This window comes from Scylla paramamosain, unplaced genomic scaffold, assembly GCF_035594125.1.
Source record: "Scylla paramamosain isolate STU-SP2022 unplaced genomic scaffold, ASM3559412v1 Contig106, whole genome shotgun sequence".
Lineage (NCBI taxonomy): Eukaryota > Metazoa > Arthropoda > Malacostraca > Decapoda > Portunidae > Scylla > Scylla paramamosain.
The window spans coordinates 195,001-217,500 of record NW_026973771.1 but is presented as its reverse complement, the minus strand read 5'-3'; the positions used below and the strand labels follow the sequence as shown (position 1 = coordinate 217,500).

At 43.3% G+C, this 22,500-nt stretch overlaps 1 long non-coding RNA gene across 4 annotated transcripts in view; it reads right to left on the bottom strand.

Annotated features, from left to right (window-relative positions):
• LOC135099137 (uncharacterized) overlaps window positions 1-22,500 on the bottom strand; it is a 160,177-nt gene that overhangs the window by 60,637 nt on the left and 77,040 nt on the right. For 3 of the 4 annotated variants that reach the window (XR_010267707.1, XR_010267704.1, XR_010267706.1), the window contains exon 3: window positions 8,795-8,895. This is a non-coding gene — a long non-coding RNA (uncharacterized LOC135099137). Of the gene's footprint in view, window positions 1-5,881; window positions 6,018-8,794; window positions 8,896-22,500 lie in introns of those variants that run through there. The other variant, XR_010267705.1, reaches the window with a different exon arrangement.

Below are 22,500 nucleotides of genomic sequence, written 5' to 3'. Positions count from 1 at the left end.
ATGCCTCCACAACAGTACAACAACGATTCACTAAACTTGTTACACTATAAGGAAATAAACCTCTCTTACCGAACAATAGATATTTTTTGAAACACTCATTTTTTTTATTTTTATTTTTATATAATAGGGTTTAAAGTCAAGGCCAGCAAAAATAATAATAATAATAATAATAATAATAATAATAATAATAATAATAATAATAATAATAATAATAATAATAATAAAGGCTCACTGAGAATGCCACTCACCAAATTGACAAGAAAAGTTATCGAAAATTATAATAAAAATCATCTTATGTCTGCCGCGATTGGTAAACAAAAATAAATAAATAAATAAACAAATAAAAACACAACAAGATTTGAATGTTGTGTAGTATCACTCTTTGCCCATAATCCAGTTACTGTGCTCACTCGTATTGTATTCCACTAGTACTACATCCACTAACAACAATGATACTAACTGTTATAGCTTCATTTCCATCTATACTCAACTTCCTCTGCCTCTGTTACGATTTCCATCCTTAGGGGCACTAGAAACACCAACACGGCTGCCCGGACGGTCTTCACGCCCCAGCCAGCCTTGCCTACCCCTTAAATAAAGTCAAAACAACAGCACTGGATCTGAATCAAGCGTACACACAATGCACAGCTTCTGGTGGACCAATGAACACGGTCCTAACACTTCAATGAAAACGAGACATGCCCGACACTTACCGCCACAATTAAGACACACTCACTTAACTGTTAAGTGAGTGTGAGTTAAAGTGTTAAGTTAAAGTGTTAAGTGTTAAGTTAAGACTTCAGGGCCACACACAGTTAAGGGCTTCAGTTTAGGGGCACACTTCAGGGACATACCTCACCGTCAGTCTTACCTACAGAGAGAAAGGAAGAGATATAATTAGTGAGTGTGGATGGAACGGGAAACGAGTCTTGAATGTTACCCTGTGTGTGTGTGTGTGTGTGTGTGTGTGTGTGTGTGTGTGTGTGTGCGCGCTGTCCCCTCACTCTCTCTTTCCCTTTCCACCTAACTCTTCACAAAATGGCAGCTGTGCGTGGTAGTAAAATGGTGAGCGGCTCTCTCTCTCTCTCTCTCTCTCTCTCTCTCTCTCTCTCTCTCTCTCTCTCTCTCTGACTTACGCATCCCAGTCCTTCACTATTATCTCCAGGCGGACAATCCACTATTAAAACTACATATTTAGAAATCTCCAGTTAGCCAATTAGAGCAATACTACTCGTGCTTTCCCCCAAATCTCCCACAATCATTTGCTAAAGTTATGCAGAAAATATTATAACGTAAAAAAGTATGTACGGTTTAAGGTGGGAAGGAAGGACAGAATACATACCATTAAATTACCAAATGCACTTGTATTAACAACATCTAGTCTTCATAATGGCTGAAGTTACCTCATCTCCGTGCTCCAAGAAACATGATGCTCTCTCTCTCTCTCTCTCTCTCTCTCTCTCTCTCTCTCTCTCTCTCTCTCTCTCTCTCTCTCTCTCTCTCTCCACACAACAGTAACCAGTCCTCCCCCGAAAAAAGGTGGAGGCACATGACCAGTGAAACTATTCCCAGCGAGGCTCCATCACATGAGAAATTGTCAACACACAAGCACTGCAGCTTTGCACGAGTGAGAAGGAAACCAAAAGCACGATTGCAGCAGAGGCGCTTTTAATACATTTACATACGTGTTGAGTGCTCATTGGCAGCGGCACCAGCATCACCAAGACTTGTGAGCACACCTGGCGCTTCTCTAAAATTGAGCATCCAAGAATTATCAACATTACTTCAGATTATTTTGTAGACGAGCGCAGCAGTTCCCAGCCATAGTTCATCAATACACTGCAAACCAAGGAATCGTTATTGACCTGCCTATGACCTACACACACTGGCGCTTCTCTAAAACCGGACATTCACCGATCATGAATATTACCCACTCTTCAGATTGTGTTGTAACCGAGCACATCATTTCCCAGCCGCAGCTCATGGATACAGTGAAGGTCCAAGGAGAGGGAGTTTTCAATGCACTTCTCGTGATAATTTTGGACTTGCCTTTGAAGTGTTTTCTCTAGGGTCTGGTGACTTTAGTGAGCTTTTCTTTGCCAGTTCTTGTTGTCCTTGGCCAGAACCATTTTTAAGTCTTTTATCTCTGCCGGTTCCCCTGTCACCTGTCTTCTAAGGAACTGGTTCTCAGAGTGGTGAATGACTCAGTAATCAGGTTGTTAGTGCCGAACTTTAAAAGATTGGGCAAATTTATGGGTGGGGATGATAGGTGAAAATAGGTAAGCTTAAAATTGGGACCACCACGAGTAGGCCCGATGACCTCTTTTTTCTTTACGATTTTATGGAAAACATGATAGAATATAAACTTTTTTTTTTATACTGGACCATATTACCATTTCGAATCGGGTCACCATTGGGTTATTCTGTCCAAGGTTCTTCACAGCACTCCGAAGAACACCATCAAAAATGAAAAGTTCAGTAGTTTCTTTGTTAAATCATGTTATAATTTTGAGTCACATTGATTTTATATTCATTTGTACATCAGCCTGTGTGTGTGTGTGTGTGTGTGTTGTGTGTGTGTGTGTGTGTGTGTGTGTGTGTGTGTGTGTGTGTGTATGTGTGTGTGTGTGTGTGTGTGTGTGTGTGTGTGTGTGTGTGTGTGTGTGTGTGTGTGTGTGTGTGTGCGCGCGCGCGCGCGTCAATAATTGTTCTCGTGCATTTATTTAAGCAAGCTTTCATTACATTGGAATAACAGGATTAATAACAATCATCGAGAACACAAAAAGTCGCGTCATTTGAAAACAATGCACCGTAAAAAAAAAAAGGTCATAACTCCTTTATAACAAAAATAAAAAAAACCGCTTAAATATTTTTGATAGCTGTACAATTCAATTACCAATGAGCTTTTTTTTTTTCCTTCATGCAGTGGGAGGGGAGCAATTAATATAAACGAGATCAAAGGAAAAGACCAGACTTTCCTGATCCACTGAAGAACGGAATGTTAATAGAGAGATCCTTTCCTTATGATTCATGTAAATGTTGAGCTGCAAGATTGTTAAGTTAGTAGATTTGTTAAAAGAAATACACACACGCATGACACTACACTTATTTTTAACGATCTGTAAGGACAAGGTCAGATGGTTTTCTGGTCACTGAAGGACGGAAGGTTAAGAGAAACATTTTCTTCCTTATGATACCTGGAAATTCTGAGCTGCAGGAAAGTGAAGTTAGTGGATTTATTAAAACACACACACACACACACACACACACACACACACACACACACACACACACACACACACATGACAGTATACGTATAATGATCTCTAAGGTTATAGTGAAACTGAAAACTGTATCCTGACAATGCGCAATTCTGATTTATTTTCACTAGTTATTAACCTCTCTCTCTCTCTCTCTCTCTCTCTCTCTCTCTCTCTCTCTCTCTCTTTCTGCCGTTAGAGAATACGATGGTTTGCATTTTCCAGAATAAAATCATTCTCCTGCAGGTTGCCGGTTCAGCCACACCATTTTAGGCGGGTGCTGACTTCGCTATCCACTCCGCCCACCCCCCCCCACTCCACTCCGCTCCACTACATCCACCACACAGCAGCCACACACCCGCCACACACCTGCCTCACATCCACATAAATGAATTACGTGTAAATAGTGACATCACGTCTCTCGCACTGGTTATTCTCTATTCTTTCCAGACTAATACTCATGAGAATGTTCTCTTCTCCCACAGCTCAGCAGAGCGGTATCCTGTCACCTGCAGCCAGCCACGCACTTAAGGCCAATGATCAGAAACCCTGGGATCCTTCACTTAAACCTTGGTAATCATTAGGCATCTCAGTGAATGGGGAATACGCGGTAATGAGAGGTGGGTCTTTCACAAGCTCTCCTTTGCTCACTTCTTTCTCATTAGCTGCCCACTCACGCGTGTCTCATTGATGCTTTTTGAACTGAATTGTTGCAAGGATGATTAACGTCATGTTGAAGCGGTTACACAGCTAAGTGGCTAGCTGTCTGGGATGTTGCTCGTGGCACTGGTGACCTGGCTTGCGACTTCCAAGTGTTTCGCGATCAGGAAAATGTTGGGAACCACTGCCTTAATCTCTAACTGCCTGGCGGTCTGACTTTCTGACTAAATATCTTGCTGACAGTTAAGATGGCTGGTTGGCAATGGTTGGATGACTGGTTGACTGAATGACTGGGCCCATTGTCCGGGTGGTTGGCTGGCTCCTTCACTCCAGGTCTCTCCATCTATCTGTCTGTCTGTCCGGCCGGCTGGCTGGCTGGCTGGCTGTTTAGGCCGCCTCCCAGCCTACCTGTTTGCTCCCAGTCATGCTCAGTGTTTGACTTGCTTGCAGATTTTTTTTTCTCTAGTATCATTAAAGCAGATGAGACTGCCTGGAATGCAAAAAATGTATACTATTTAAAATATGAAGTGGTAATTAGTGCAATTTATCACCGCAAGAGCAAGCATCGCCGAGAGTGCCATCAGGAGAAACTATTCGCGTTCACAAAATTCCGATAAATATTCTGACTTGTATAAATATTCAGCTCTTTAACTTCTAATGACTTTATTTCCACTTTTTCTTTTCCTTCGTTCACTATTGCGCTACACATAAGGTACTGAGATACGTCCCTTTTTTCTTTCTTTATTTTTTTTCTTTTTTTTTTTCCAGTGTATCGGCACAAACAGTGTTAGCGTTATCTAACGTAATCTAAGTAAACTCATTTGTAAATCTTACCCTTTCGATAAATTATAACGAAGTACAATAACTCCGAACGAAAAAAAAAAAAAATCAAGCAATAATTTTCACGAAATATACACTTGGTAATTGCAGAAAAAAAAAGTCAACTATTTAGACCCTCTAACTCTACACACACATCATTAAACTTAACGAGAAAACTTGTCCAGATAAATAAATAAATGCATACTTTAGCCCAAAAAAACAGTAATAAAATACCTAACTAAATAAAGGGAAGCAAGCAGCGAGGCAGGGGGCCATCAGGCAAGGTATGGAGGGCGGCTCTCTCTCCGTCAGACTGGTAATGGTCGGCTCCCTGCGGCCACACGACCCCTGCGTGACACACATATTTGAACTGACTTACCCTTTGTTGTGACTCGCTGTCTGTCACCTTTTTTCTTTCCCCTTCTCCTCTTCCTTCTCTTGCACAAGCTCCTCTTCGTCCTCTCCTCCTCCTCCTTCTCTTCCTTTAATACTTCTTCCTCCTCCTCTTTCGCCTAGTCCTCGTCCTTGTCCTCGTTTTCTTCTTCCTCTTCCTCATCCTCCTCCTCCAATAATACCACTTAGTCTTCTTCCTTCTCTCTGCTCTTCCTCCTCCTCTTCTTCCACTACCACCTCTCTTCTTCATTCCTTCCATCATCCCTTCATCCTCTTTCCCCGACATTTCTTCCTCCTCCTTCTCCTCCTTATCCTCCTCCTAATTTTGCATTTCTTCCTATAGTTTCATGTTCATCATCCTCCTCTTCCTCTTCCTATTTTTTTTTTTTCTCCATCTTATTCCTCCTCTTCCTGGGTCTCCTCTCACCCTGCGATTCTTCCTTCTCTTCATATTCTTTCTTATACTCCTCCTATGCGTCTTCATCATCTTCCCTACTTCCTGCATCTCATTCTTCTTGCTCATCCTTACTCTCCTCCTCCTTCTCCTCCTCCTCTTGCTCCTCCTCCTCCTCCCCCGCCCCCACAAAACTTAAGCATCCCGTTACATGCCTCCAAAACAGAAATTGGTTTTTGGACTTTTCTTGCAACTTTTGTTAAGGAAGCAACAGGTTTTTTTTTTTCTTTGATCTCTCTCTCTCTCTCTCTCTCTCCTCTCTCTCTCTCTCTCTCTCTCTCTCTCTCTCTCTCTCTCTCTCTCTCTCTCTCTCTCTCTCTCTCTCTCTCTCTCTCTCTCTCTCTCTCTCTCTCTTTCTTTCGTCGTGTTCTTATTTCTTTCGATCTTTCTTGCAGGTGTACATTGTGTGGTGTCCTTAGCCTCTTGTGTTACTGTAAAGGAGAAAGTTGGGCGAGTGATATTTCAAGGCATGTGGAATTCAACCTACTACCACCATCCTCCGCCGCCACCACCACGACTGCTTCCACTGCATTGCTCTTCCCAAAATATGCACGGGGATTTAAACCTCATTTAAATTCCTGGACTGGGTAAGTAAGAAGGATTTTTCTTTTTTTATGAGCTAAGATATTTCTAAGCACCTCTCTCCTACTCAAGAAAGTCGCGTGTGAGTGAAGGAGTGGTAAGAAATAGAGTGATGTGGTTGTAATATTAAGATGAGTCTCATGCTTTTCATTAATGTGGTTGTGAATTATTTAAGAATAGCGTGTTTATTTGTCAGAGGAATGACTAATCTCTCTCTCTCTCTCTCTCTCTCTCTCTCTCTCTCTCTCTCTCTCTCTCTCCTCTCTCTCTCTCTCTCTCTCTCTCTCTCTCTCTCTCTCTCTCTCTTGATAACTTATATAGCTAGTTTATTACACACAGAAACAAAGAAACAGAACAAACACACCCGACACACACACACACACACACACACACACACACACACACACACACACACACACACACACACACACACACACACACACACTAGAGGCATCAATCTTCATAAGTGTTACACATGTGGACGTCGTTGATGAATGGGACACGCCGCTCTAGTTTGTGGGCGCCGTGACATTATTTTGAGGCGACAGTAATGACAACCACCCCACGCATGCACCCACCCACCTCACCCACCCACGCACGCCAGCTAAACACGAACTGACGAAAAAGAAAAATAGAAAAGGAAAAAAAAAAAGTGCCGTTCCTCATCTTTATATTGCCTCGTAAATTGATGCGGTGTTTGACGCACACTGCCAGCACAGGGTACCGTTGCAGTGGTGATGTCTCGCGGTCTTGTTGTCTTGTTGTCTTGCTGTTCACTATGGTGTTCAATGGCGGCTGTGGTCTTTAAAAGTCTGTGCCGCTAAAGTTTTCGTTTTTGTTCAGCTCGAGAGACGCTCTTTCTCGCACCTTTTGCATTGCCATTTGAAAAAGGACGGGTAATTATTTTCGTCATAATAATTTTCCCCTGGGATGGATAGATCAATAGTTGTTAGAATAGGCGTTCAGTCTTCTACGCCTTTCTCAGTCATAACCATTGCAAGCATGTCTTCTTTCACTCCATCCATAAATCTCTTCTTCGGCCCTCCTCTCTTTCCACTGCCGGGTAGATCCATCTTTAGCGTCCTTCTCCCTACGTGCACCTCATTGCTCTTCTTGAGACGTCCTCACCACTTCACTTTATGATTACTTAAACGCACAGCCCCTCAACAATCACGTAACCTCTCTATTCCCAATGCAGAGAAGCCGTGCTCACCAACCAGTCTCTTGCAATGTGCTGACTTGCATCCTTGAGCAGCCACGTCTTTGTTACATTCATACGTCAAGATCTTGTTCCCGTTTCTGTAATCTTCAAGTTACGATAAAGGATAATATTGGTCGTGTCCTGAATCTTGGTGCAGTTCACTCAAGCTCCCTCCGCCTCGTATCTCTTGTCTTCGTGTTCTCTTGTTCTTTCTTTCCTCGTCTTTATGTGGTATTCGCGTGTCGTGTTTCGGTAACCCGTGGCTATTTTTGGCACTCTCTCCCTCGTCCGCTGCTTCTCAGGTGGCTAATTTTAGTGCATTGCCTTAGTTAACACCAATTTAACATCGCCTGACATCAGATGCTCTCGCCAAAAGCAAACACAACGTCCTGAAATTTGGACTTGATTCAATTTTCGTCTCTGCAGTTTTACATTTTCTTTTCTCCTAAAGATTTAAGTTTGCGTCACAACTCAGCAGGCGGGGTCGCCAGGGTCGTTAATGCAACAAGACCTCGCAGTCCCCCGGTAGAGAAGGAGCTCATGATTACACACACACACACACACACACACACACACACACACATTCACTGACAAATAGGCAAAAACCAACAAAACACAAACATACGCACAAAACCGAATTGCGTAAATTATACAATCATTAAACACGACGCAGTTTCAATTACTGGGGCGTGATTAACTCAAACCACCAGAGAAATGACACCTAAATTTGGCAGGAGGTGCGGGAATCGACCCACGCGGTGTTAAATGCCGGGCCGCCACTCCACTAAGGGCGCGCGCACTGCCTCACGTTTCAAGATAAATGTCGACAGCTTTGTAATTAACCTCTACAAACGACCTGTGCCTGTTTCCCGCGGGGCCTCGCTTTCCTGAAGACTTGAAGACCTGAAGACGTTCTCTCTGCCTTCCGAACATTACCTGACGCACATCCTCTCCCTCTCGAATGCATTACGAAAGTGATAAGAAGATAAGAAATGAGATGGTTAGGTCACGTAGTAAGAGAAGACCAGGAAACCAGTTGAGATGAGAAGATCGAGACGAAAACTGAGAGTGAGATAGAGGGACGGAATTGTGGTAGAACTGAAAAGGATGGGAGTCACGGAGGAAGATACAAGGGACAGAAACATGGCGCTAACCAACCCTTCTCACTCTAGGGAAACAGAGAAAGGAGAAAAAGAAGAAGCGGTAGGAAGATGCAAGGAACTGAAACAACAGGAGGAGACTTGTACATGGCGCTAACCAACCCTTCTCACTCTAGGGAAACAGCGAATGGAAAAGAAAAGACCCTCTCCCCTCTCTCTCTCTCTCTCTCTAGGCTACAAAAACCGTATGGTTCTATCCAGTCCACGATCTCTAACCAGTCAGTCCATCGTCTAAACTAAAGATTCGAGCCGTAATGCGTCTTACCTCTCGTTATGCCGGCTGGGAGTGGCGAAGGGGCAACGGTGGGAATCCTTTATCACCTCCCTCCATTTCCGCCCGTGTTCCCTCGAGATTCTACCATAAACCTGTAGGGAAGGAGGAAAAGACCTTGGTAATGAGGGAAGGTACGAGTCTCTCTCTCTCTCTCTCTCTCTCTCTCTCTCTCTCTCTCTCTCTCTCTCTCTCTCTCTCTCTGCTATTCATCACTTCTTAATGTGCTTAATGGAAGAAAATTTCCTGAATACCTAAAAAGTAATCTGACTTCCACAACCTTGCTAAGCCAAAATGTTCATCAGTCACTCCCTACACACCTTAACTCCATGATTCTATGCCTCACTTTCTATATTAATGGGAGTATTTCTCTATTTTTCATGCATACCTAAGAAGTAGTCTGAATTCATCCTCGTTCTTGCCACACCAGAATGCCTGTGATTCACTTCCTACATATCTTAACTCTATGAATTTTGCTATATCACCTCCTCTATTAATGGAGATATTTTAGAGGTGATATCGTGAATTTTGGATAAAGATTCTTGGCTTCGGTTCTCCTCGTCCATCGGGGCAAAGACGGAGCCTCCTAACGAAGAACTCTGGACATGGCATTTGGGAACTGCTACCCTTCCTACCTTGCCACCGTGGCCAGGATTCGAACTGGACCCCCAGAGCCTGCGGTCCCACTGTACCACGGCGGCCACGGATGTGTGAGTTTAAGCTTTATCTATACGCAATTCACCCGAAATAATTACTTGTTAGTGAATGCTGCCTACGGAATATAGAGAAGAATAGTAATGATAATGTCGTCCATTCATGTGTGTGTGTGTGTGTGTGTGTGTGTGTGTGTGTGTGTGTGTGTGTGTGTGTGTGTGTGTGTGTGTGTAGTCACCAGTCAATGTCACAGGAGGGATTCAAGCCAAACTACCTTATGTGGATCTTCTATACTCTCTCTCTCTCTCTCTCTCTCTCTCTCTCTCTCTCTCTCTCTCTCTCTCTCTCTCTCTCTGCTAGATCCATCTCCAGCATCCTCCTTCCCATACACTCATCTCTCCTCTTAACACAGCCACTCCACCTCAGTCCACCTCAGTGTCGCCTCTCCACGTACTAGCATTGCAGCGATCACAAAGGAAGGAATCCATTTCGAAACACAGCATTGATTGGCCTGTAAGAAACGTTTCCAATACCTTGCGTGAGGTGAAGAAATGAACACGACTCCGCGAAGCCCAAAGAGGATCTATCGAGTGTCGTGAAGCACCAGTGTATTGTGGCTTTATTTGTGAGGGGCTTTATTTCCTTATTTATGCATTTTCTTTGTCCTCCATAAACAAGGTCAGACATTTATTGGATTTGGTGTCAATTTGGCCAACAATTCTAGTAGTGGCTGTGCCGGTTGCTCGTATCTTTTAAGCTTGAGAGAGAGAGAGAGAGAGAGAGAGAGAGAGAGAGAGAGAGAGAGAGAGAGAGAGAGAGAGAGAGAGAGAGAGAGAGAGAGAGAGAGAGAGACTGTTCCCATATACCACACATAACAGAAATCCCTGATATTTACATGTTTTTTTTTTCACGACAATTTCAATTTTTCAATGACAAAGTATGTATAGTATCTTATCATTCATTCCAGCTTGAGTTGTGAGGCTTCGGGCGAACGCAAGGACGGGCAATGAATCAGCGTCTCTCTCTTTCTCTCTCTCTCTCTCTCTCTCTCTCTCTCTCTCTCTCTCTCTCTTGCGGCTCTCGTGCGGCTTGCTGAGTTATTGGCTTAATTTTTGGTGGGGGGCTGAGCAGATTAATTAATATAGCTATCAATAACCAGAAAGTTATCTCGCTATTTATGCAATCAGGCTGAGTGGCACAGATTATTACCGCGGATTAGGGGCAGAAGGAACAGAAGGAGGAGGAGGAGGAGGAGGAGGAGGAGGAGGAGGAGGAGGAGGAGGAGGAAAGTAACCACAGGAACACAAACGATGAACAAACAACGCATGCAAAGTTAACAACACAATATCAAGTTTAATAAAAGTTTCCCTTCCCTCGCAAACCTTACTCTTCTCTGTGTTGTTATGGAAAAGTCTCTCTCTCTCTCTCTCTCTCTCTCTCTCTCTCTCTCTGACAGTGTGTTTTCAAAATGCTCGCGTCAACTATTCTTTTGCCACGGTGGGTATTGTTAAAGGAAGGAAAAGAAGCAGCGAATAAAAAATCTCTGTATATCCACAAAGTCACTCGTTTCAGAACCCCACGCTCTCCCCCACAAGCCTTGGCCTTCGTTACACACACCCTCTCTCTCTCTCTCTCTCTCTCTCTCTCTCTCTCTCTCTCTCTCTCTCTCTCTCTCTCTCTCTCTCTCTCTCTCTCTCTCTCTCGACATGTAAAGTTTGGCGCATTCAAACAAGCGGGAAAAGAAAATCCACGGACGTGAAAATTCTCTAAGGGCACCAAGCACTGATGAAAATTAGACAATTACAACTAAACGGCAGAGAGACGCTGGCACAACACACTCCATGGCTTATATCACGTGCTGAATGTATCGTTAAATATAAGCTAACGAAATTACGTATTGCATAGTTTGTACTACTTGAGCACAGCCTGGCTCGAGGTTCTAGATAAGTTTTATAGTACAGGAATTAGGTTTCAAGACATTTCTCCTCGTTATTCTGGATATTCTCTTTGGACAGCTCTTTTTTTTTTTTTTCTTTTTCTTTTTTTGACTTGGCATCTTCAGTGGGCCTCTTTTTTTTTCCGCCGTCTATGGTTGCCCTTTGCCAGAAACCCTCTCAGAGCAGAAAAAATACACTGTAAGGAGATATTCACGGTATGCATTTATCATATCAAAGCGGAAACACATACACATAACAAGCAACTTTTTTTTCTTTTTTTTTTTTTTTTTTTTTTTTTACTCTCTCGAACGCTTCACTATCCTGGGTGGCGGTTCCCTTCCTCACACCAACCCGACGGGACACACACAATCGTGAGCCGTCCCTTAGACTAGACCAGCTAACTTATAAATGTGGCTTCACTTGACCCAGTAACCTGAAGCGGCGATTGTGGCACAGGGTTGTCACGGGAATCTGCCATGCATATTCAAACTGAGAGCTTTTGGTGTAATCCACTTGTTTGTAGGTTTGCTGGGAAGCATAACTCTGGAATACAAAGGTGATGCGTCCAGCCTTCAGTACCTAACGTCATCACGCCACATTTATTCCTCAGAACTTATTATATATGTACGTAGGAGAGGCTGTCTGATGTTATTTGCGTTAACATGAGCACCATAACTCTGGAAGGAAAGCCAATAAGTTTTGCATTCCATTCCTACGGTGAGCATGCGACAAATATTCAAAATGTACACCGATGAAAGCATAAGAGAAAGCTCACTGGTGTCTGGTGTTACAAATTGCGTTTATCTTAGTAGCATAACTCTGGTGGAAAAAAAAAAAATAATTTAACCTTTCATCACTAAGAAGACCATACGAGAAATCTACAGAACTATACGAGTGAAAGCATAAGAGAACGGTCACTGAACCCTGCCATTACTAAGCCCGCTTACTACACAAGTACTACCTCCAAAACAGGCGATTTTATCATCAATTCAGTACGCAGGCGAAGGATTCAAGTGCAACTGTGGCAGCTAAAACCGAGCGAACTGTCCGATAAGGCAAGACCGGTCGACCGCATTCTTTTCCGCAATTCCAGTGTTCTAAATCTATCACGACATGTTAAAAAGGGCTGAGAAATCCTCCGGTCTGGCCCAGCAGCACTCCCCTGAGCTGGGAACCCGGATTACTGTGGGAGAGAACCATTGTTACAGCAGGTGGTGGCGGTGTAAGCTGGCTGGCACTTGAGACGCAATTTACTACAACCTTTTAGGGGCAGAGAGAGAGAGAGAGAGAGAGAGAGAGAGAGACAGGCAGAGGGAGAAAAGGTCTAGTTTATGGAAGTGTTATTGGCAGGCAGGCAGACAGACAAACAAATGGACTCACACAAACACAATGACACACACACACACACACACACACACACACACACACACACACACACACACACACACACACACACACACACACACACACACACACACACACACACACATACACACACACCACACACTGCATTCTGTTACAGGGTACTACATTAATATTTTCCACAGCTAAAGTTGAAAGTTAAAAATGAAGAGTGGCAAGAAGGCCATAAATATTACGAAATTATGAGAGAGAGAGAGAGAGAGAGAGAGAGAGAGAGAGAGAGAGAGAGAGAGAGAGAGAGAGAGAGAGAGAGAGAGAGAGAGAAGGGGGGGGAGAAGGAGGGCAGGCAGAGACAAACAGACAGACAGACAGACAGCAACAGGGAAGAGTAACCTTGCACACGCTCGTTGGAAAAGAAATTGACACAGTGGTTGAAAAATGCTGAAAACTGTTATTTTCTCAGTGACTTCGGAAAAATATATTCCCATCTTCAAACAGCAGAAAATTATTCCACCGTAAAACAGAAGGTCTTGCTCCCACGTCTGCCGTGAGAGAGGTAAGAGAGGAAGGGATCTGGCCAATGACAGAGAAGTATAGTAAAATTCTTTCTACGTGGGGTGCTGTGATCATTGCATTACCATGTCATAGTAAAGACACAAGAAAAATACGTACGAAAAATGAGCACAGTAAAATTCTTTGTGCATACATCTACTATGAGAGATAAGGAAGGAAGAGGAGTGGGCAATGAGAAATAAGCATAGTAAAATTCCTTGTGCGCCGGCGTGTTGTGGTAACATTAGGGTGTTACAGAAAAGCCACACAGAACAAACTACATAACAAGAGAATGAGAAGCACGGGGAAATTGTTTGTATATCTGAGGATTGTGAGGATTCACCTTACAATATTTTATAGAAACATCTACCACATTCTTACAAGCCTCAGAAAATATACCAAAAACTCAAGGAAATTTTTTTATAATGAACACTAAGAAAAAAAAAACAACCTCAAAAACAATATGTAACATTGCTCGCAGAGACTCAAAATTATGTATTACAAGCAATTTAACTAAGAATTCATCGTCATTCCGGTCTAGTTTGTGTTCTACTTTCAGCAGGGATTCCCATGTTCATAATTCAGATCTGTATCTACAACTGTGTAAGATAAACACGCTTTTCCCCTGATAATGCGATTCATATCTCTGGAATTATCCCTAATGTCTATAATAAACTGTGATGTTAATTGGAGGCGTTAGTTGCTGTTATTAATCATATTTTTATTTCTCCTCAGGCACTTGTGTAAGAAACTTCGTATTATATTTTATTTTTCAGAGCACCACTGCCGTTGTAACTCAATATATTTCCTCATGTGTCGCAGGTATACCTTTTCCCTTCCTTTCCCTCCTTTGTTTAGAACGCCTTCGTATAAAATGTAAGTTGTTACCGCCGTTACCTCTGCTACCTCTCATACTCCTTCAATGGCCGCTGTCGTTACGAAGTTAAATTAACGAGCCAACTTTCACACCAACAATAACTTCACTCTCGTCTTCCTCGCCGTACCCCCGTTCCGCCTCCTTTCCTTTCCCTTTTCGCTCTCACACTCAACACGAACAAAATTCTGAGTTCATTAAAGCAACAAACAAGTTTAAGACATTTTTCCCTGTCTTTTACCCTGAGACGCCTACCCTACTTCTTGTTCGTCTTCTTGATGTTGCAATGTGCTCTGTGAAATCATCGTGCAGGAAGTGATGGAGAAATATTATCTCTTATGAGTACAAAAGAAAGGGAATGCCACACAATGATACAATTTTCTCTCATGGAAGATAATATGAGAGGGCAAAAAGAGACTATTTTGCATGTGGACAGTTCCTTTGATTGCAGTTATTTGTCAGCGTGATGCGTGCAGAGCAGTAGAGAAGTAGTGTAGGTAACAGAACAGTTTGTACAAATACAACAAAATCTCTTTCTATTCAAGTGTTGCAGCAAGGAAAAAGTATTTCGCCTTTCGAGAGTTCCTTTGAGTTGTCAATGTAACACGCAGGCAACACACCAGGGAGCAGGAAAGCAGTCACGGTATTAGGATAGTTTGTACACGTGCAGTACAAGCTCTTTCTGTTTAAGCGTTGCAGCAAGAAGGGGAGGAACACGTGCCTTTGATTACGGTCGAGGAGACAGGGTGTATGTACAGCTCTACCCCCGTGAGTCACGCTAAAAATACATCCACTCGTATTCCAGTTAGTTTGAACAGTGAATGAAAAAGAACGCCTGCTCTTAATTATAACCTCATTACTGTGTTCCATTAATTTTGAAAGACGTGGACCGAGACAATTAACATGAGGTGAATAATGAAGTAATATTGAGAGGGTCGTTTCAGCGTTACTTCCTTATCACAGGGACAGAGGAGGGAGTGTTTGGTACTTACAATATGACTGCCGTGATTAACAGTACAGTGACTACCATAAGCATTACTAAAACAAATTCTGATCTGGGAGAAGAGAGGTCATTTCAAGGTTACTCTTCTGTTATGGGGAGTGTGGAACTTACAATATGACTAACTGCCGTGATTAACAATACAGTGACTACCATAAGCATTACTAAAAAATATAAATCAGCAAGCATTCTTAAACATATTTCAAAGTCCCCTTCCTTGTTATGGAGATGCACGAACAAATGTTTGGCACTTTGCAATATGACTAACAGCTGTAATCAGTAATACGATGACTACCATAAACATTACCAAAATCAATTCTGAATCGGAAAAGCCTTCTTAAACACACAAACACACACACACACACACCACACACACACACACACACACACACACACACACACACACACACACACAGAGGACTGAGACACAATGAAATGACTGCAGGCAACTTGACCCGCACTCGACTTAAAGACAACACTCGTGCCTTCTTCCCTTCCCAAGCACCTTCACCTCTCTAACACTTTGCATTATTGTCTCTTTTCATTAACTAGCACTCACTGGGGAGCAAGAGAAGGACGAGGAAGAGAAGAACGAGGAGGAGGAGAAGGAGAAAGAGGAGGAGGAAGAGGAAGAGGACGAACATCTGCGTGTGTCTCAGATTATGATTCCGTTAAATTATTCTCTTTCTCTCTCTCTCTCTCTCTCTCTCTCTCTCTCTCTCTCTCTCCTCTCTCTCTCTCTCTCTCTCTCTCTCTCTCTCTCTCTCTCACCATCCCGCCACTCCTCCCCTGGCCAGATCACATGCAAGATACAAAAAGTTCAAGGGTGGTTGGCTCACGAGTAAGGCAAGTCAGTGACCTACATACTCTACCTCAGCTTGGCACACACACAGGAGGTGACAGTGGTGGTGATGGTGGTGGTGATGGTGATTAGGTAGCGGTGCGGTGTTGTGTTGTCATGATGATGAAGAAGGTAATACTAATAATGGTGATGATGATGAGTGTTTTTTTTTTTTTAATGATAATGCGTTTTGAGTCCTTCTTTTTTGTCAGTCTATATTAAGTTTTAGTACATAAGAATGAAGGAAAGCCTACAAGAAGCCACTAGGTCTACACGTGGGCAGTTCCTGTACAAAATATGCGCACCTACTTCCACCAGTCATCCCCTTCCATAACGAGAACAGAAAGCTTTGTCGTAACGCAATTTCCAAGAAGATAGAAACAAGTGGAAAATCCCCAAGAAAAAGCCTACTTAGAGTTTAAAATTACCACGATCATTTATCACAGTGCATTCGACGTCCCACAAAGAGAAGGCCCTGAGCTCTGCAAGACATAAGAATACTCCTGGACTTAGTGTAGATTTGCACTCATGTGGTGAGCGGTAATCCCTGCAGGAAGGCCAGTGTTTAAGAGGCGGTGCAGTGTGAAATAGCGGCTCGGGGATCGTACACTTAAGCAAAATTAGGTGTACAAAGGGCGGGGGCTTTGCGGGGCTTGGTAAAAATGAAGTGGCCCGTTGTTAAGGTGAATAAATAAATAAAAAGGTTAGTTGCGTATTTGTAGGAGCAGTTGCCGGTATTTCGTTTTGTAATAATGAGCCTGACCTAATGAGAGAGAGAGAGAAAGAGAGAGAGAGAGAGAGAGAATATCTTTCCATCTGTGTATGTATTTATGTATCTGTCTGTCCTGTCTGTCCAGCCTATGCTTATCTGTCAGTCTGTCTGTTTTCATATCACCCCCCTCTCTCTCTCTCTCTCTCTCTCTCTCCTCTCTCTCTCTCTCTCTCCTCTCTCTCCTCTCTCTCTCTCTCTCTCTCTCTCGTTAAGGTAATTATTGCAAAACAAACTACGCATTCTACTGGTGCTAATGAGTGTGCAGTTTTCCCGCTTCACGTCGACGAGTCAAAGTTGCTGTACCCACACTTCGCATTTCACTCGCCTTGAATAAAAGCTGTCAGGTAATATACTACTTTTTTTTTATTATTCTTTTTTCTTTAAGTCGTTTTGAACCTTAACTTTTGACACTAAAGATTTTTTTTTTTCCTTTTTCTTTTGTTTCCTGAGAGCACTGGATCAGGAAGTAATAACAGAAAACTCCATACTTGATGAAGCTGTTTTTCCTACCTATATTTCTAACAAAATTAACAAAAAGACATCTGCCGCGGTGTGCTGCTTCCCTCTCTGAAGGGAGAGGGTTGTGGGGTGCTGGTGGCTTGGTGGTGGCGGGGGTTGGGGCGGGCAGGTGAGATGTGGTTGTTGATCGCTTGTTGGTCGGAGATGGAGGTGGGCAGGTGAGGGTGGGGCGGCTGCGGGTGGTGGCGAGGGTGGGTGATGTGGGTGGGAGAGCGGCAGCGAGGTGGACTGAACACTGTCGTCCTCCGTAGTCATCTTGCTCAGCCGCTGGGATTTCTCTGATCCCCACCAGACCTGCCAGTGGGGGTGTGTTCACCAAACCTCCTGCCAGTCAATCTTACTGGGCAGGGCGATGGTAGCCTGTGTGGTGGGGGTGGGGTGTGGAAGGGGGAAGCATGCTGGGTAACAAGGGCGAGGGAGTCCAGGATGCCAAGTGTTTCCAGCCGCACGCTTTGCTTCCTTTATGTATCCACGATGCCCTTGTAAGTGTGGAACTCACTCCTTTGCCTGAGGATCATCTCCACCAGGACTTCTGGGGAGTTAGACAGAAGCTCTTCTCGTACGGCGGTGTCTCTCTCTCTCTCTCTCTCCTCTCTCTCTCTCTCTCTCTCTCTCTCTCCTCTCTCTCTCTCTCTGAGTAGTTACTGGAGAGCCAGCGAAACTCTGTCTCTGTCTCTCGGATTAGTTACTGGAGAGGCCAGCGAAAGATGAAAGGTACAAGCTGTCCTGCCATTACAATTTTAACAAATTAATCGGCAAATATCAGGATTTTTGTCTATTTCCAAGAAGTCTCAATTATCAGAAAGAGAGAGAGAGAGAGAGAGAGAGAGAGAGAGAGAGAGAGAGGAGAGAGAGAGAGAGAGAGAGAGAGAGAGAGAGAGAGAGAGAGAAGGGGGTGATAGGGAGGGGGATATGAGAAATGTTGAAACAAGGAGGGAGTCAGGATAGGGAGGCGGACATGGAGTGTGGTTGAGAAAGGTGTGGCGTCACGACCTTCTGGCCAATGATATTTACATTAAAATTCTTTCTTTGGGTACAACTCTAGCTAGATATAAGGGTAAGAAGGCTGCTCCATCAAGTAGGTAGCCGTCTGCACATCTTCACCTTAGAAAGAAGGAAAATAACGATAAATGAATAAGGAAATAAATAAAATAAATTACTACTACTAGTACTACTACTACTACTACTACAACTACTACTACTACTACTACTACTACTACCCACTGACTACTACTCTAACTTGTGGATCAGTGACTTACTCTTTGAAATGGGTTCGGAAATTATCGTAGGAATACTGCAAAATAAAAATAAATAAATAAATAAACAAATAAATAACACAAGAAAACACTAAGGCTGTGGAATTGTTAAATTAAAAATTGTTTAAATTGACAAAATTATGGATGGGGGTGATGGCTGGAATGTTTCATAAAGGGATTGCCACGTGTAGGGCTGATGGCTTCTTGCAGCTTCCCTTATTTTCTTATGTTCTTATGTTCTAGTAAAATAAATAAGAGTTCTCGTGCTTACCAAGTCTTTAATCTGAGAAAACAATGTAGTCTCCTATTTTTTTTTTTCCTACTTCAGTCTGTAGCTTATCCACGAGGCTTCAGCTCAGCTCACCTCTGAAACACCAATTGCAGAAACAAGGGCTTTCACTTTCATGGGAACGGATAAGCTAGTCGTACGTTTTATCTGTTATTTTATTTATTCATTTATTTATATCTACTTTTTTTTTCCCAATTGCCAGCCGCGTTCCACTGCATGCTGGTTGCCGTCGATCGCTTCCAATTTTGAAGTCAATTATTTTCGGATATATTTTCCGTTGTAAAATTGCGCCGGTCCACAATAATATTCGCTGCGTAGGGGAGGAGCAAGAGAGAGAGAGAGAGAGAGAGAGAGAGAGAAAGTGGGAAGAGAAAAGCGACATGTCCAGTGTCCTGTCTCTACACGTGGCCAGGCAGTGTGTACGAGTATAAGAAATGGTAAGGGGCGGGTACCTCTTCCAGACTCTCCGTGTGAAGTGTTGAGGTGCATATACTGAGATACTCCGCCCTTATGCCCTTAAGCTGTTAGGATTTAAGACTTTTATTTATCAAGTGAGAAAGGTAGGGATCTCTCTCTCTCTCTCTCTCTCTCTCTCTCTCTCTCTCTCTCTCTCTCTCTCTCTCTCTCTCTCTCTGAGCAATGAATATTCCAACCAGACCTCTGATTTAATGGCAGTTGTCACACACACACACACACACACACACACACACACACACACACACACACACACACACACACACACACACACACACACACACACACACACACACACACACACACACACACACACAGAGAGAGAGAGAGAGAGAGAGAGAGAGAGAGAGAGAGAGAGAGAGAGAGAGAGAGAGAGAGAGAGAGAGAGAGAGAGAGAGAGAGAGGGGGGGGAGTACTTGGAAGGAAGCACGGAAAGCACAAGGACATTCAGACAGACAGCGCAAACATACCAAGATAAAAAACAGGAGCACACACACACACACACACACACACACACACACACACACACACACACACACACACACACACATGAGCAAGTGACTTTATTCAAAACCCCAATCAGTGAAATGCTCCTGAGAATATGAGAACTGAATCAAGGCCTCAGAAGCAAACGTTGTCTAAATGATGCACCTCAGTCAGAGAGAGAGAGAAAGAGAAGAGAGAGAGAGAGAGAGAGAGAGAGAGAGAGAGAGAGAGAGAGAGAGAGAGAGAGAGAGAGAGAGAGACTGATTGACTGACTGAGCAATAATTGGCATCGCAACAGCAGTAACGAAAGGGAAAAAAATGCCAGAACATGAAATGAAGTGCGGCTAGAGAGAGTGAGAGAGAGAGGAGAGAGAGAGAGAGAGAGAGAGAGAGAGAGAGAGAGAGAGAGAGACCCTGCTGCTAGTCATCACGTGTATTTATTTGCTAACCAGAGTTCTGCTTATGGTTTCTCAATATCTCTAAGTTTCCTCCACGCTGCTGTTCTTTCCCTCACCGCTCGCGCAGGGAGGGAAGGGGCGGCTGGCAATATATCTCTGGGGATATTGCCTGGAGTGACGCTTATGGGATCATGAAATAAAGACCTGAAACGCCCATAACCACCTTCATATATATTGAAAACCGCAACGGAACGCACTGCTCGCCTACAAAAGAGTCAAGGTTATCATCCATAATACCAAGCACGTTACTGACAACTTTTAAAGGGATCTGTACTTTCACTAGAAGGTAATGACACAATACGGCAAGCTTCACGAAGACACCAGACCTACACGTGGCAAACCCCCAAAGCATTACATTACTGTTAAGTCTTAAAGGAATTTGTACTTTCACTAGAACATAAAATAAATTGCCAGAAGCCATCAGGCCTACACGTGTCATCCCTGTACAAAACAATCCTACTTCCAGTTATCATCTCCATCTAAAAATTCATCTAGTCTTCTTTTAAAGCTCTCTATTGACTCTACACTAACAATTACTCTTGGTATTATGCACAGAGGGACAAAATAGTGATCTCTGTCCACGTTTGCACCTGGTTCATATTTATCTTGCCTAGATGAATAGGTCCCCATACTGCTTGTCACTGAATATAAGTTGTTTGTTTTAGCCGCTATCCTATCCTGCCTCCCACGGCCCCCTCACCGCTCTCGCTTCCCATTCTAGTGTACAATAATCGGTTAGTCCCTTGTTGATATATTAATATGGGTGTTCTAGCCTGTGATACTTGCATTGCTTCTTCGTATTCGTAAAAAAAAGATTTCTTGGTGTTATTGGTTTCCTACACACACACACACACACACACACAGGAGCAAGCAAGCAAGCAAGCAAATCTACACACGCAAACATTTCCAACACTCAACCAAACACAATTCCAAGCACAGGGAAGAATGCAGGGAGGAACGAACCGACAGATAGGCAAACACACACACACACACACACACACACACACACACACACACACACACACACAAGGAGGTTGTGCAAATACGCAGGAAACAACCATTATGGAAAGAAACGGTAGCACTAGCGATCAGCGGCTCGTCTTGGAGAGAGAGAGAGAGAGAGAGAGAGAGAGAGAGAGAGAGAGAGAGAGAGAGAGAGAGAGAGAGAGAGAGGTATTACTGGCAATAACCTGAGCGTATGTTGGAGTTTTAACAATCCCAAGCAAGTGGCGGCGAGATACGCGTAATCATGGACTTAGTTACTACTGGGGGAGGAAAATATTAGTATTCTGTCTATCTGCCTATTTGTATTAATTTTTTATCTCTTCTTGGTAGTTTTTAAAGCACAAAAACACGCGGGGGACTTCCTACCACACAACGATGAAGGGAATATATTTTAAAAGACTATTAACTGTTAACCAAGAGGAGGCATCGGTCGATAGTCAGGTGGTGGCCTCACCACTCGTCGCGGGGGTGCCATCATTTCATTTCCCTCCTTGATTAGGTAAATTGGCTTTGGATTACCAGCGCCACTCCTGCAATACAATTTACACTATCCGTAACACGAGTCAGCATGCCTTTATATACTCCACGTATGCGTCGTTATCAAAACAAATGGCTGATTTTCCTACATATGCTTGCTTTTTCATCGCTATTGGCAGTCTTCGTTGGTCGTTTGCGAGAAGCAGGAGGTGGTGTGTTGTACGCGCTACTGACTTGTCTCTCCGCCCATTCTGTTGATTATTTATAAAAGATATGTCCCTTGATATGTCTCATGACCTTTAGTAAACAATATTCAGGTCCTACAAAAGCTGTAGCTTATTGCACCTGGCTGCAATACCATCACTTGTAAATGCCAAATAAATGTGATCAATCAAATCAAAACTTTAATGAGATGAAAGACCTGGACAAGAGGGAAAAGTTACCTTAGGCAATAAGAAAACAAGGAATTACCACGCCAATGAAAAGTGACAAGAGATCGTGTTTCTAGTCTTTCATCCGTGAGTAATGAAAGTTCCTTGTATCTCAGTCTAACACTTGACTTCTGTACGCTGGACAAGATCAGGAGATATCAAGAGATCATACCTCTACTCTCTATCAGTGAGTTGTAACTGTTCCTTGCACCTCAGTATGACACTCGAGTCCTCTCTGGCTTTTCCCTGCACTCCTGGTGGGGAAGAAAACACACATTCTCCGGTAAAAAGCAGCGGGTAGTTCCGGCACACT